This window comes from Eptatretus burgeri, chromosome 7 (genome assembly GCF_056783735.1).
Source record: "Eptatretus burgeri isolate ZD-2024b chromosome 7, Ebu_testis_v1, whole genome shotgun sequence".
Lineage (NCBI taxonomy): Eukaryota > Metazoa > Chordata > Myxini > Myxiniformes > Myxinidae > Eptatretus > Eptatretus burgeri.
In genome coordinates, this window is record NC_140967.1 from 12,263,727 (window position 1) to 12,278,044 (window position 14,318).

General features: G+C 41.8%; 1 long non-coding RNA gene across 4 annotated transcripts in view; it reads right to left on the minus strand.

Annotated features, from left to right (window-relative positions):
- Positions 1–14,318, minus strand: part of LOC147022684 (uncharacterized) — a 42,852-nt gene that overhangs the window by 26,081 nt on the left and 2,453 nt on the right. For 3 of the 4 annotated variants that reach the window (XR_015059852.1, XR_015059855.1, XR_015059853.1), the window contains exons 2-4: positions 13,864–14,188; positions 5,768–5,875; positions 5,228–5,378 (exon numbers count right to left, since the gene is read on the minus strand). This is a non-coding gene — a long non-coding RNA (uncharacterized LOC147022684). The remainder of the gene's footprint in view (positions 1–5,227; positions 5,379–5,767; positions 5,876–13,863; positions 14,189–14,318) is intronic. The other variant, XR_015059854.1, reaches the window with a different exon arrangement.

Genomic DNA, 14,318 nt, shown 5'->3' on the forward strand with positions numbered 1-14,318 from the left:
ACAGGTCCAACCCATATGGCGATGGCGTCCTGGACCATGGATTCTAACATTTCCAAATCCATTCCTAATCCCTCCTGCCCCTGATCGCCTTGGCTGAACATTTTACGTGCTGGGAATAAAATTTATAACGCTCGTAATTTGGGGACACGGGGGGTGTGGGGGGGGGGGTTGATCCGTATACCCCTGATCCGACTCCGTGAATTTTGCTACGGAGGCGGAGGGGGCCGAATCGCACTCCTGACAACCAGTTGTTATCGGCCGGGGGTCGGCCGCCAACGGACCGCTCTGAATGGAGCCACAAGGCGAGTTGGCCCGACCGATCGCCCGGAATATAGATCGCCGCCCGGATAACTCTGAGCGACGGGTCCTTGTACAAGAACCGAAATACGCCAATCGGCAGATCACGTGGGGTAGGGTCGATTGCCAATCTTCAATGTACCTAAATACCCATGTGATCCAACTACCGGGGTATTCCACCCTCGACGGATCTCGTACGGAACAAACCGCCAAGGCGAGCTTGACCGTGCGTGATTCCGAGCGGCGTAATCGCCGAGAACCGTCAGTCCAAATGTCCCCCAATTACGGCAAACCAACGGCTTTCAAACTCCCAACACACGAAAAGTTCAGTCAAAGAGGGAATGGACGCAACGAGCAGGTTAACATTTACACAAGGACATTTATTGTAATGAAACACGTATGCAATTAAATAAGTCAAAACACATATGCAATTATACAAGCAACAAAAGCATGACAAAAGAACTACAACCGTCTACTTATTATGTACAGTCATTTACACTTAATAGCAGTTCCTTCTTATTAGACGGGCCCACGGACACACGTACACGCGTGCGCGCGCGCGCACACACACACACACACACACACACACACACACACACACACACACACACACACACACACACACACACACACACACACACACACACACACACAGACAAACACGAAACGGTGGCTGAGGCCTTTAATCACGAGCTCCAGCTCGGAGGACAGGTGAGCTGAAACTCAGAGCTTGACTCAAACCTTTCCACCTCGTGTGGTCTTCAACTTGTCCGGACCCGGGCTCCAGCGAGAGCGAGCTGGATCCAATCGCAGCGATCCTTCTCGAGCTCCAGCGAATCCTCCCGCGCTTCACAACACGTGCCGGTGAGACGAGGCGCCGATCCGTCCTGTCGATCGGCGCTTCCCCGAGGATCCAACTCCAAGAAGGGGCCGATGCGTCGCACCAAGCCGGGAAACAAAATGGAGAACGAAAAGCTCCACGAACCAAGAAGAAGAGGAAGAGGAAGAAGAGGAAGAAGCCTCCACTCGCAGCTCGAGCCGAACAACTCCCTCTAGTTCCTTCCAAAACAAAGCAGTAGCCAAAGCTCACTGAGCCAGCTGAAGCAAAAAGCTTACTCCTCCCACGGGACTCAGCACACGAACTCTGCACACGGGACTCAGAATGGGGCTCTTCACGAACTCTGCCATGGGACTCCCCCGAACTCTTTATACGGGACTTTCAACTCAGCCCATGAACTCAGCCCTATCACGGGACTCCCACAAACTCAGCCCACGAACTCAGCCCTACCACAGGACTCCCACAAACTCATTTTACGAACAAAGAAAGGGTCTCTTCTTTATCCTTTGCACCCCTCCCCCGCACCCGGTGTGACTCATGCCCTCGTGATCCACCCCCCGCTCAACCACGGGTGGGAGGGAGTTGTTGACGTCACGGGATGGCAGGGTTCTTCTTCCTCTTAGCAGAAGAGGGGGAGGGACGTCTCCATCGTTTCATTCCCTAACTATTAAATCGATCCGCAGCGCATCTAATCGATCTCTGAACATTTATACAATGGAAGGTGAGCTATCTTGGGAACATGCACTTATCGACATAGCTGACGAAGGGAACCTGTATGTTGTGTGCGATTGAATTCCAAATTCGTAACAATATATATATATATATATATATATATATATATATATATATATATATATATATATATATATATATATATATATATATATATAAATATATAATCAATAATATTAATGAAAGAATTTACCTCACTAAAATAATTCATTCATTATTATTATATCAAGTGCAATGCAATAGGAACTTGTTCACAAGAAAACCAACCAAACGTAAATAATATCCTCTGTTTAACATGATGGAAAAAACCTTCTCAGCACATTCCACAAAATCATCCTTCACTGAATTTTTTTTGCAAATCTAAGTAGCTGAGATGAAAAGACATTGTAACCCATTTTAATTGGCACATTGTTACCTGTAATCCAACTAGGTGTACAAGGTGTACAAGACTACAGGGAAACCGAAATCATCAACTTTATGATATACACTTGTACTAAAACCATTCTGTCCAACTCCAACCAACACATCCACATATGCAGCAACTGTGCAATCATTATCACTCCTGTTTACAATCAGGCTATATGGATAAATCTTGTGAAGCTGCCTCTCAAATTTTTTTTTACAGTTAACCACACAAATATTATCGATATAATGACATCTATGAGATAATATTTTAGCTAATCCTATTTTTTTTTCCTCCTTCATAAGTTTCTACATAAATGAAAATTCACAGAAAATAAAAAAATGTCCACTGGTCAGGGGGCTGCAATTCCCACCCATAGGAATACCCCTAACCTGTTGAATCATTATCCCACAAAAAGACACAAAATAATTAAATATAATAAAATTAACAGCATCCTTCAACTTCTGCTTATCAAAACAATGAAAAGTTGAGTATTTTAATTTGGAAAAGAATGTTCTATCAAACCGGACACACAAAAACGTATTAAAAGAGTTAAAACCTTGTCCATTACTTTGAAGAGTGAATCCCCCACTCGTACCAAATCCAAATTTATATTTAAAGTTGAAAAATCAAAAAATTCAACTGACTTGATATTGAGACATCTAATTATTCTATCTAAGAAATCTAAAGTAAAATTAATTATTGCTCCAGAAAGTGTTAATACCAGAATTGTTCTCAATTGCTGAACAATATTTCCTGAACTGTTCCCTATTAACTTGTAAACCTGAGTTAACTATAACTTAATACTGTTTGGTAGAACACTGCCTGACACCCACTATAAATCTATACTTGTATGGGTTCTTATGAAGCTTAGGGATCCAGAAAACCTGAGGAATACAAAGATTTACCTCCTTACATTTAATACTGAAATTATTAACGAAACATTCCTGATGCTGAGAGATAATATCTTGGAGTGGCTTATGACAAGGAACATTTGTGCTATTTCATATACGAGTGAAAGTAACCGTATAAATGCCTAACTCTCTTAATAAAACCTCTACAGAAAACTTTTTACAAAACACAACCAAATTATTAGCAGCCTTATCCACTGGAGCTATTACGTAGCTGTCATGGAGATCCCTATTGTCTTTACGAACACTCGGCTTGTTCAACACTGGTTTCGACCGACCCAGTGAAAGCAAGCCCCGACAACTAAAAAACTTCATCCTTTTATCCAGTACTTACATAACTCTGTTTAACCATGCATTAAAACTGTTTACAGATAACTTAAACTTGATACACATTTTGTAAAAAAAATTAGAGACAGAATCCACAATTGAAGATCTAATGCAGCTCCAAGGTTGAGTTACTGGTTCCCAAGATTTAGCTCCCATTTTCATCAGATCCCTAATATCACGATTACTAATTATATTCAAATTCCAAGAAACTACGTGTCCACAAAGACCAAAAAAAAGTTGTGATCAAAAAGGTGTTTTTTGTTAATAAGGTCATAATCCATAAAAAGTAGGTCAAGGGCATTAATGAAACATTAGGTGCACAACTTCAGTGCAGGATACACTATTATGATGCAAGAACATCTTGGAAGACCAAGCGGTCTTTGAGATTCCGCATTGGCAACATTGAGTGATGACAAAAAACCTGATTTTGTTTTTCTCAGACCACCATTTGACCTTGACCTTTAACTTGGAGGCATATGATGTACATTAAGCATAAATGCGCATTGCTCTAGGATTTCTATAGAGGGCAATTTAGTTCTAATCAGACAAACCACAGTCGAGTTATAAAAAAAAAATTAAAATGCTTATAATTGGGTCATGACTTAAAATTAGGTAAAGGTCAAAATAACATGTCAACCCTACATTCTTTGAATTCCTATTATTGATGCAAAATTGAATTCCAAAATTCCCAATGGCTCTGAGATACAGCTAGACATTGGCAGAAAAAGGAAGAAAAAAACCTAATTAGTGGATTCGTACTCTGAGGGGTTCAATAAACTCTGAGGTACCATTAAAAACTGGGGGCACAAATTGCAGAAACAAACCTTACAAAAGGTGTAACCCAACCACTATCCTCAAGGTATAAAGGGAGGCTTAACTAGTCTTAATCATACAGAAAAACAGAAAGTCGTGTGCATTGTACCGAGTGCCACTTTACATTAGTGGACGGGTAGAACAGGACATGGAATCAACAGAATGTTGACTGAGGTATGCAATCCCCTGTGGAAAGCAAGGAGGAAGTTGGCATTTGAGGTGCCAATCATTAGTCACAGCAAGAAAGACATGGAGCAGTCTTTTTTTTCTCCGAAGAAGGGTTAACACCTGCAATTTCAGCTTCTCATGGCAGATAGCAAACTTCGATCAACGTCCTGATGATTCCACTCAAAATAAAATATTATATCCGACCAAAGGTTCATGGGACAATCAACAACCCAGTGCCCACTTTCCATCTCACACCATTTCCCCTCTTTACAAACCATATAAATCCCTTTGTTTAAAATGGAGACAATCAAGGTTTGGGCCTCAACAAGCCAAATAATTCATCGTTTACATTTTGCTGCCAAAAAAAATTGAAACATTCAGAGAATTATAAATCGGAGAAAAGTTTACCGGTATGCGCACTTTTTCGTGTTTTTATGTGGTGCTTGAGTTGAGGAAAACTGTGGTGACCAATACGAGTCATGCTTACATGCAGCATTCGTCATTTTATTTAAATAAACAACCCAACAAATAAGGTTTATGCAAATTTAAAAGAAGAGCGCAGAAGCTTTAAGGATCTTTGTGTTCAAAGGGGCCGACAAGCTTGATTTTTAAAAAGGGCCAACAATCTTCATGCACACATCGCATTGCCAGATAAAATGTGAGTACGTTCAGGCAAAATATTCAACATTCAGTGTTAAAAATGAAACAGACAGAGCTCACGCTGTTCCAATTGCTAACCTTCGAGTCCTATTGGCTTGTCTCCAACACCAAAATAGAGGCTAAAGGTCGAGGCAGCTAGTAGACAGGCATCCTGTGATGTTCGATCAGTACACATGCTTGACGGTACATGCAGTCCCACAGGATCTGCATTTCACTGTGCAAGTAACACCTGACCAAAGAAGAAGAGCAAAACCACAGACCAGAGGGCAGGCAGTGTCAGCTGTGCCTCTTTTAATCTCTATGCATGCTCAACACATGTGTATGAAGAACAATAAAGTTATATTTGTTGTAGTCTTTCCTTAATAACAAATAGGAAATCAACATTAGCAGCCGAACATTTACTCTCACGAACAACAGAGGCTTGAGAACATAATGGTGGGTGGCATCGAGCTGAGGACACTATACTAGTGTCCCAGTTGTCATGATCAATCCCATTACACTCTATTCTTTCATAAGCAGCACAAAGCTGTGGGTTTTCATCATTGCTGAGAGTGCAACTGCTTTATGTGGCTTAGAGCAGGAATGTGTAGTTTGTTTAGAGTGCAGGCAATAACTCACCAATCTTCGCGAAGGACACTATGGGAACTTTAATGTCTCCAACTAAAGCCTGCAGACAGGACGCCCAATTTAACGTCCATCGGCACACATATCGACGTATTGTCCTGCCTGCAAAACACCGGGATGAGTTAAAAGCTGGGTTGAGATTCAAACCCAGGCAAGACAGATTTGAGGTGAGTGTGCGTACCTCTTGGCTATCCTGTCAGCCGATCAATTCATTTCAACACAATGGTATTAAAGATTGGGATAACAGGCAGGTATGTGGAAACATGGTAATCATGGAAATATTATCATGTCATTGCTGAATTGTTGGTTGGAAAAAATAAAATAAAATAAAAACCCAGCTGTAGGCTGGAGGAAGTTGAAATTTGTTCAGGGTGCCGGTGATAAATCAACTACTCTTCGAGAAGGACACCGTGGGAGTGGGTAGTCTGCCAGTCCAACCTTTGTTTCACGACATGTGATGTTAGTCCGCACACTATGGTTGTTGACTCTTCCTTCCCTTATGGCAAGTTACTGTGGGTACGAAAACACTACCTAAGAAAAGGCAGGCCACCCAAAACAAAACGTCAAAAAAAGAAAAAGAAAAAAAAAGCAACCAGGTGAGTTGCTATCATGCAATGGGGGGGGGGGAGAGGGGGCATGAGTCATTTGGGAGCCCCATGCAAAACACAATAGTGGCCCTGTGGGGCCCCTGTGAACCCTGATAATCAGTCATCACATTAAAACACATAAATTGGTGTCTATCTGTCCAATATCGATGCATTCAGTCTTTACTTATGAAATCTCAACCAACTAAACCAGTCAAGGGTACTACAGGTCACATGGGAAAGGTTATAGCAACTTCATTTGCCTCTCTCACCAGGGGTTCAAAAGTGGGGCAATGGAAATTATCCTGGTTCCTTTTTGTCCTTATTAGAAATTATCCATATAAATTATCTTATTAGTTCCTTTGAAATTATCCTTTGTGGCTGCTGGTTGCATCATTGGTTGGGGCGCAACTGTGCCGCTGATGTAGCGCTCCTATTACCAGTACACTGGCACTCATTTCATCAACTTCAGAAGGCCGACAGGCTGAGTCAACCCCTTGCTGTTAATTCAGCAAACACCAGGGCTCGATCTCAGGACCCGAGGATCCCAAGCAGCCACACTAACCGCAAAGCCAACGCCAGGCTTATTATCCTGGTAAATGTGTACCGTGTAGCGCTGATCCCAGTGGTAGTGGTGGGAGAGGTTATTATGAGTGACGTTTCAGAACCCTCAATTGTATCAAGAGTAAGAGGACTCCGTGTTATTTTCACACTCGCTCACAATGTTGCTTTTGCCTCGATTGCAAAAAAATCCAGAGGAATTCCCATGTTTTACTTACTGCCTTTTTCCCCCCTTGGAAAGGTGTATATACAGCAGCTTGAGCGTTGTTCCACCATATCGTGGTATTTTTCCCCAAGACCACGTCAAATGACAAAAGTAATAACAAGAATAATGCCGATGGCATAATAATAATATTAACATTAGTCTTGCAAAATAATAATATTAATAACACAAACAATAATAACAGAACAATAATTGGCAGCAATAATAAGATAATTACATGACCCCCCCCCCCCCACCTTGCGGATCCCAGAGATAAATTTCTAATTATTTTATGCGATTAGATTAGCAGTGACCTCCTCATCTTACCTGACACCACCAGCAGTAAACACAAACACACAAAAACGAGGACCCTTTTCTGGTTCTGCCATTTGTGTCACAAAGAAAGTGAATTCCGGGTGATTTTCAATTATTTTCGCCATTGTTTAGCTATTTCACACATTTCAACACCGCTCGGGTAGTTTTGTTTCATCCTTGGCATGAGTGGATGCCCTGAAATTAAAAAACGTAACGTTCCGCCATATATATGTGTTAGTTCATTTACTAATGAGGGGTGGTTTGTGATCGATTGTGCAATAAATTTAGTGTGGATTTGTTTAACAACATCAATGTGTTTCAACATTAAGAATTATACAAATTTTATTGGGTGGTCGCAAGACTACCCTTAGTTGGGTGGTCGCTAGACGACACTTAGTCTCAGGTTTTCCATCTGTCTGTCTGTTTGTTTGTATGTAATGGACAGCTCTGGAGGCCAGAGGAGTCAACCGATTTTGATGAAACTTAACTGGTAGGTTCTTAACAGGATCTAGTTGTATGCTTTTGAGCACTGTTGCAATGGACACCACCGTTGCATAGCAACGGGACTTTTGAAATTTTTGAAAAATCATAAAAAAATCATATTTTTTCGAAAATCAAAAATCGGCTTCCGCGCTTTTATGCGCACTATAATCAACCACTTTCTCAAAAAATTTCAGCCCGATCTGTCAAAAACTGTATGACTAGTATGCAATTATATTACTATATGCTTTCACCCCAACGTTCGTGTTGGGATTCTCTAACGTAGGGTTAGGGAATCGAACACAAATGATGAATGGACAGTTGCTCGTCATGTTCCTATATGGAACAACGAACGGAAAAAAAATGCCATCTGATGTGTTCTCTTATCTACATATTTCAAATTCGCCTTAGTCTAGCGACCACCAATGTCGCCTACCGGCTTGTCTGTCTGTTTGTGTGCAGGATATCTCAAAAAGTTGGAGACGGATCCGGATGAAATTTTGTGGACTGGTTGGACGTGTGAGGAGGACGAACTGATTCGATTTTGGTGAAGATCCGAATCCGGATCTGGATACCAGAGTTATTTAATTTTTAAAGTGATTCTTTACCATTAAGAATTAGGACCACAAACGAGAAAGTATGTATAGCATGATATTTCAAAAATGTATGGGCCTGATATGTTCTCGTGGATCAGGCGGAGGTATGCACTTTATGGAATGCCCTTTTAGTTTTGTAATAGTCCCGTCTCGTTAAACATCAGGGAAAACACACTTTTAATCGATTCATTTTGTGAGTGTTTTCTTTCCTTTAGATGGACTGATGGAGCATTCCCTTTGCACTGTGTTTATCACCACTCACAAGTTGATATGGTTTGTCAGCAAAGTAAGACCCCCCACCCCCTCCAACCCTCAGGGGCCCCTTCTTGTCTCTGGGGCCCCAAGCAATTGAATGGGTTGCACGCCCCTAACGCCACCTCTACATGCATTACCATTGGATACTCCAATATAAAGACAGAAAACTTGATCTTTGGACCAGGCCAATGCCATTTAAAAACATGTAGGATCATTTTACCTGGTTCATGCTAGAATTAAAAAAAAAATACAGGACAGTGCTCATCTTACTATAATTCACCATCTGTCCATCTGTCTGTTCCCAGGTACCGCAAAAACGGCTGAACCGATCGCAACCATTTTTTGTGTGTGTAATCCTGGGACCCCTTGGAGAAAAATAGGCATAAATACTATAACATGACCCCCTTGATGGCTCCCGTAGGGAGCGGGTGCTTCCAGTTAAAAAAAAAAAACACAAAGGATCATCTCCACCCCTATTAGGCCAACAACAGTTCAAAAATAACAAGATTATTTCGACCAAGTTAGTGCTGTGTTAAAAAAAAAAGATGTTAACAGGCCCGTGCTCATGTAAAAAAAGGGATCTGGATCATTTTTGCAAGACCAAATAAATACTAGTTTAACAAGAGCGAAGTTGATGGTGAGCCATTGCAAATCCCCATGTTTCCCACCCAAAGCAAAGTGGAAAGATGGAAAAAAAGTTCCACCAGGAATGACCCAATATCAAATTTAGAGTATAACATTATTTTCCTGTTTTCACCTCTGTGACCCTAAGACCTCGCCCACTGGGGCATGAACCGAGTAAAAAAAAAAAATACCATCAGTGATGAGGAATCTCCCGCCATTGAAAAATAATTGAAATCAGATAAGCGTTTTTCCATTTATTACAAAAAACTTTTTTTTTCAAGATTGCCGCCTCAGTCGGCCATCTTGGATCCGGCCACGCCCAAAATCAATATGGTTCTTCCTTTTCAGGTGGTACATGTGTGACCCAAATTTTAAATCGATATGGCGAACAGTTTATGAGTTATCGCACTCACAGCTATAAATGTTGACGCCCAGCCAGCCGGACGGACGGACGGACATCTGGACGGACGACCCGGGTGACAACAATATCCCCCTTCCGCTACGCGGTGGGGGATAAAAAAAACTAGGAACACTGGACTTGCAGCCTATTTGAGCCCTCACCTAATGTTGTAACCCAAATTTGGTATCATTCTGACTGGTGGGTCTTGAGAAGAAGATTTTTGAAGGAATTTATGGGATTTTCCCCAAAATTGACTTAATCGGCTATTTTGACACACTTCCGGTCACGTGATCGGCATGACCTCCGCAATTTAACATCTCTACCTTGGCCTAATGTTGCAACCCAAATTTGGTAGCATTCTGACTGGTGGATCTGAAGAAGAAGATTTTTGAACGAATTTACTAAGTCTGACATTTTAACCTACTGAAAGTGACATGACCGGAACGAGCTTTGTAATCCCCATTACCATTCAGGAGCAAAACATTGCTGCCAAATTAGAGCTGGATCGGCCCAGTGGTTTGGCTGGAGAAGTCGAAATAGGAGACGGATGGATGGACAGACGGACGGTGGACGATGACAATACCTTATCTGGAGTTCCAATTCCAGAGAAGCTAAAAAAATCGTTATATACTCTATGTGTCTCCCAATGTTGATTGCATACACAATGTTTGATTAAAAAGTTTTAAAATGTGCCCGTAAGTGCATTTTTGGTATTTGACCTTTTGACACCGCCCCAGGGGCGGAGTCAAAAATGATAACTGCTCTTGCGCCTTCATTCCATGTGGTCATCATAACTACCAAGTTTGGTGAATTTCTACCTAACCGTTTAGGAGGAAATAGCGTGATAGACAGACAGGCAGACAGAGGGAGCCGATTACAATATCCCTCCGTTTGTTTCAAAAAGCGTGGGGATAATAAATGCATTTAAGAGAATCCTTACTGGGTTACTGCTCTATTAAAAAAAATTCAACAAATGATCGTTTTAATAGGCCAATACTGGTTATTTAAAAGAAAAAGAAAAAAACTCCATCGGTAGATTTTCAACCAGGCTAGTAAACTAAAAGGAAAACCAACACCCTGATCCATCGGGCACAGAAAACCCCTGCAGCAACATGGACCCCAGGAGCAGGTGGAACCACTTCACAGAGTCCGACCAGGGCCTCTGGACCTCTCATGGATGCCAGGGGCAGGTGGGATCACATCCGCGGACTCATCCCTCCCCCACCCCCACTCCCACCCCCCTCACTGGTTTTGTGGTCTTGGTCCCACCTGCTCCCGGTATTCATTAATAGGTGTCAGGCCCTGGTCAATTGCTTTTGTTCCCAGGTACACTTACCGGTTTTACTGTGCCTGGTAATAACAGTGATTATTTTTAAAACTCATGAAGGCCTGTCAATGAGGGATGCTATGCCATTTACAGTATAAAAGAGATCCTACAGATGGAAGCTTTATATAAAGAGTGGCTCATTGGATAAATGCTTAAAAATCATCGCTTCTTACTTCACTGGTATGTGTGTTCAACTCCCAAGGCCCCCCAGCATTGGATTTTCAATTGTGGTGTTTACAATTGCACGTAGATGTTAAAGATTCAGTCGTACTTAAAAGAGTTGATGTTTCAGCTCTGCCAACAATTAAAAGGGACGAGATGGGAGAAGAGAGGAAAGGGAGAGGTATTAAAAAATAAAAATAGAAAGTAGAATTTGACGCAAATGCACCTACGGACGCATGTCAACCCACTGTTACGTTTCATCTCAAGTAAAGGTCGAGAGAGAGAGAAAGAGAGAGAGAGAGAGAGAGAGAGAGAGAGAGAGAGAGAGAGAGAGAGAGAGAGAGAGAGAGAGAGAGAGAGAGAGAGAGAGAGAGAGAGAGAGAGAGAGAGAGAGAGAGAGAGAGAGAGAGAGAGAGAGAGAGAGAGAGAGAGAGAGAGATATATATATATATATATATATATATATATATATATATATATATATATATATATATATATATATATATATATATATATATATGACAGATCAGTTGAAGAGACACAACATCAGATGCTTCTAACTCAAGTTAGGGTCTGCAAAATGATTTTCAAAGTGCTCCATGACCTTTGACCTGTTGAATCCGAAATCTACTCTGTTCACCTTTGTATTACAGCCCATACTTGTGTCAAGCTTGGTAGAAATCCCTGCAGTGGTTGACAAGATATTGCAGTAAGAAAATGATTTTCAACCAAAGGTCACATGCCATTTGACCATTGATCCGAAAATCTACATTCATCTTTGCATCATAATACATAGTTGCACCACACTTTGGTCAAAATCCATTCAGCAGTTCACAAACTATCGTGGTAACGAAAAACTGCGACGCACGCATTAACGCACAGCAAGACGGTCAACCCAAAACAATGCCTCAGGCCTTCTTCGGCTGTGGAGGCATAAAAATTATAATCTCCGAAACATGTCATCCATTTTGTACTTTGAAACACGTCATTAACTCTGACCACCAAGGCTTGACCCTAATATAACAATTGTTATTCCATTTAAAGTATAATTGGCACTATTTCTCTTTCTCCACGCCAAATAGTAGATATTTGTAATTCGCAAATTACCATCGAGGTTTGAGATTGGACTTTTGTGATACTGTGCTCAGTGCACAATGGTAGATGTACGGCTTCGATTGGTAGATGCATGGTGTTCAACGGTAGGTGCGTGGTGCTTTTGATGTGTGGTGCTTCAATATTCGATGTCTGGTAGGTTGGGGGAGAAGCAAATGGTAAGTCGATGGTATACTATTACGGTCGGGGGGACTGGGGAGGTGGGGGAGGTGTAGCTCACCATGGTAATCATTTGTGGTACAATGGTAATTTTTTTATGGCTATGCGGATGGTATATATATATTTTTATAAGTGTGTATTGTGGAGTTTGGAGTTTCTACCGAGGAGAACCTGCCTGCCTGCCATGCCCAAAACAAATCCTGGATGGAAAAATGCAGCTAACCACACAACCACACATCCATTCTCCCCTCCCCCCCCTTTCAAGGCCAACATTTGCAATCACCTCCACAACTTTATTCAATCCTAGTCATTGTATGTTAGAGTACACCATCATGCCTTATCCCAGTCTGTAGATAGCCTCTTAGTCCCCCCCTCCCCACCTTTCCCCCCAAAAAAATAAAAAAAACAAAAAACAGAGGGTTTCTGCTTCAACATAAGTTAATAATATTAAAGTAGCATTCAATAAAATCTTACACAAAGAAGTATTTCGAAGGCTGCTTGAACGGATCAAAAGAGGGGAGGGAAGGGGTTGTGGAGTGGAAGGAGCAACCAATGGCCTGAATCATACCTGGCAAGTACTTATATAATATGTTTGGCCTTGAGAACTGCAATGAGCCAGATAAGATAAGATAGAACTCATCATTGTGTCGCATTAACTCCCTCATTAGTACCTGTTTATTAGTCGTTTTAACACAGCCTTCTTTACTCACTCCTACATCGCCAATGAAACCACATCAGAACTCCATGCGGTCGAGACTTTGTTATGGTGGTCAGGACAAAATTTCAAATTGCATACCAAGAAGTTTTGAATGAACCGATGGAGATGTTCGATCCGACTTCAACTAAATCGAACGTGTGCAAAGTTGCTCTCAAATTCTCTTTTGTTGTGATGAGAAATGTTTCAAAGTAACTTTAAACACCTGGACCCCCAACTTAAAGCAAATGTAGAGAGAAGGAGGTTTAACACACAGGATGAGTTTGAAAAATAAAATAAAATTCACCTAACTAATGAATCAGCAAACTAACGAAGATCAACAACTAAGCCAAGTGAATGCATGGGGGTAAAGCTACGGTGCAATCACAGTATCATTTGGTTATATGGAGATGGTCAAGAACGCACAAGAGCCACCTCCAGATGGAGACCATTCCACTAACCCTCAACTAGATGAGGACATGTTGAGCACTTGCGCAATTGTCCACTCATCGGTACAATTCGGTCATGTTCCAAATCGATCCAAATTCGAACTTTCAGTGAAGGCAGGCGACATCAAGCAATATTATTTAATGCTAATAGGCACTGAAGGATGCGTACCTGATGGTGTCTGCAGTTGCTGTTTGTGCAGTGGATAGCGCGGCTCTGATAGCAGGCAGTGGGTGATTGTCGATGTGGCTAATTTCTGTAACTACTGGAGCAGTGCAGCACCGAGGACACGAGGATTGTCGGCCAGCTCTGCCAAGCTCGCTTGCGCATTAGCCAGCCTGCACAAAGCCTCATGGGAGGCAGGTCGTTGGGGCCGTGGCTAAGACGACGGAGCCTTCTTTCCCACAGACTTGCTTTTTCCTTTTGCATTGGAAGTTAGCTCCTCATTCACATCCATGGTGAAGCCTTGGGTGTGTTGGTAACATCTGTAAAACCCCTGTTACCACACACCATCTAGCGGCAGGGCCTTACAAGAAAAGTGAAGGATTAATCAACAATAAAAACTTCCTTTTTATAAAGAGCTTGAAGAATGACTACCTTTAAAGGAAAAGTCGCTTAAAAGCTTA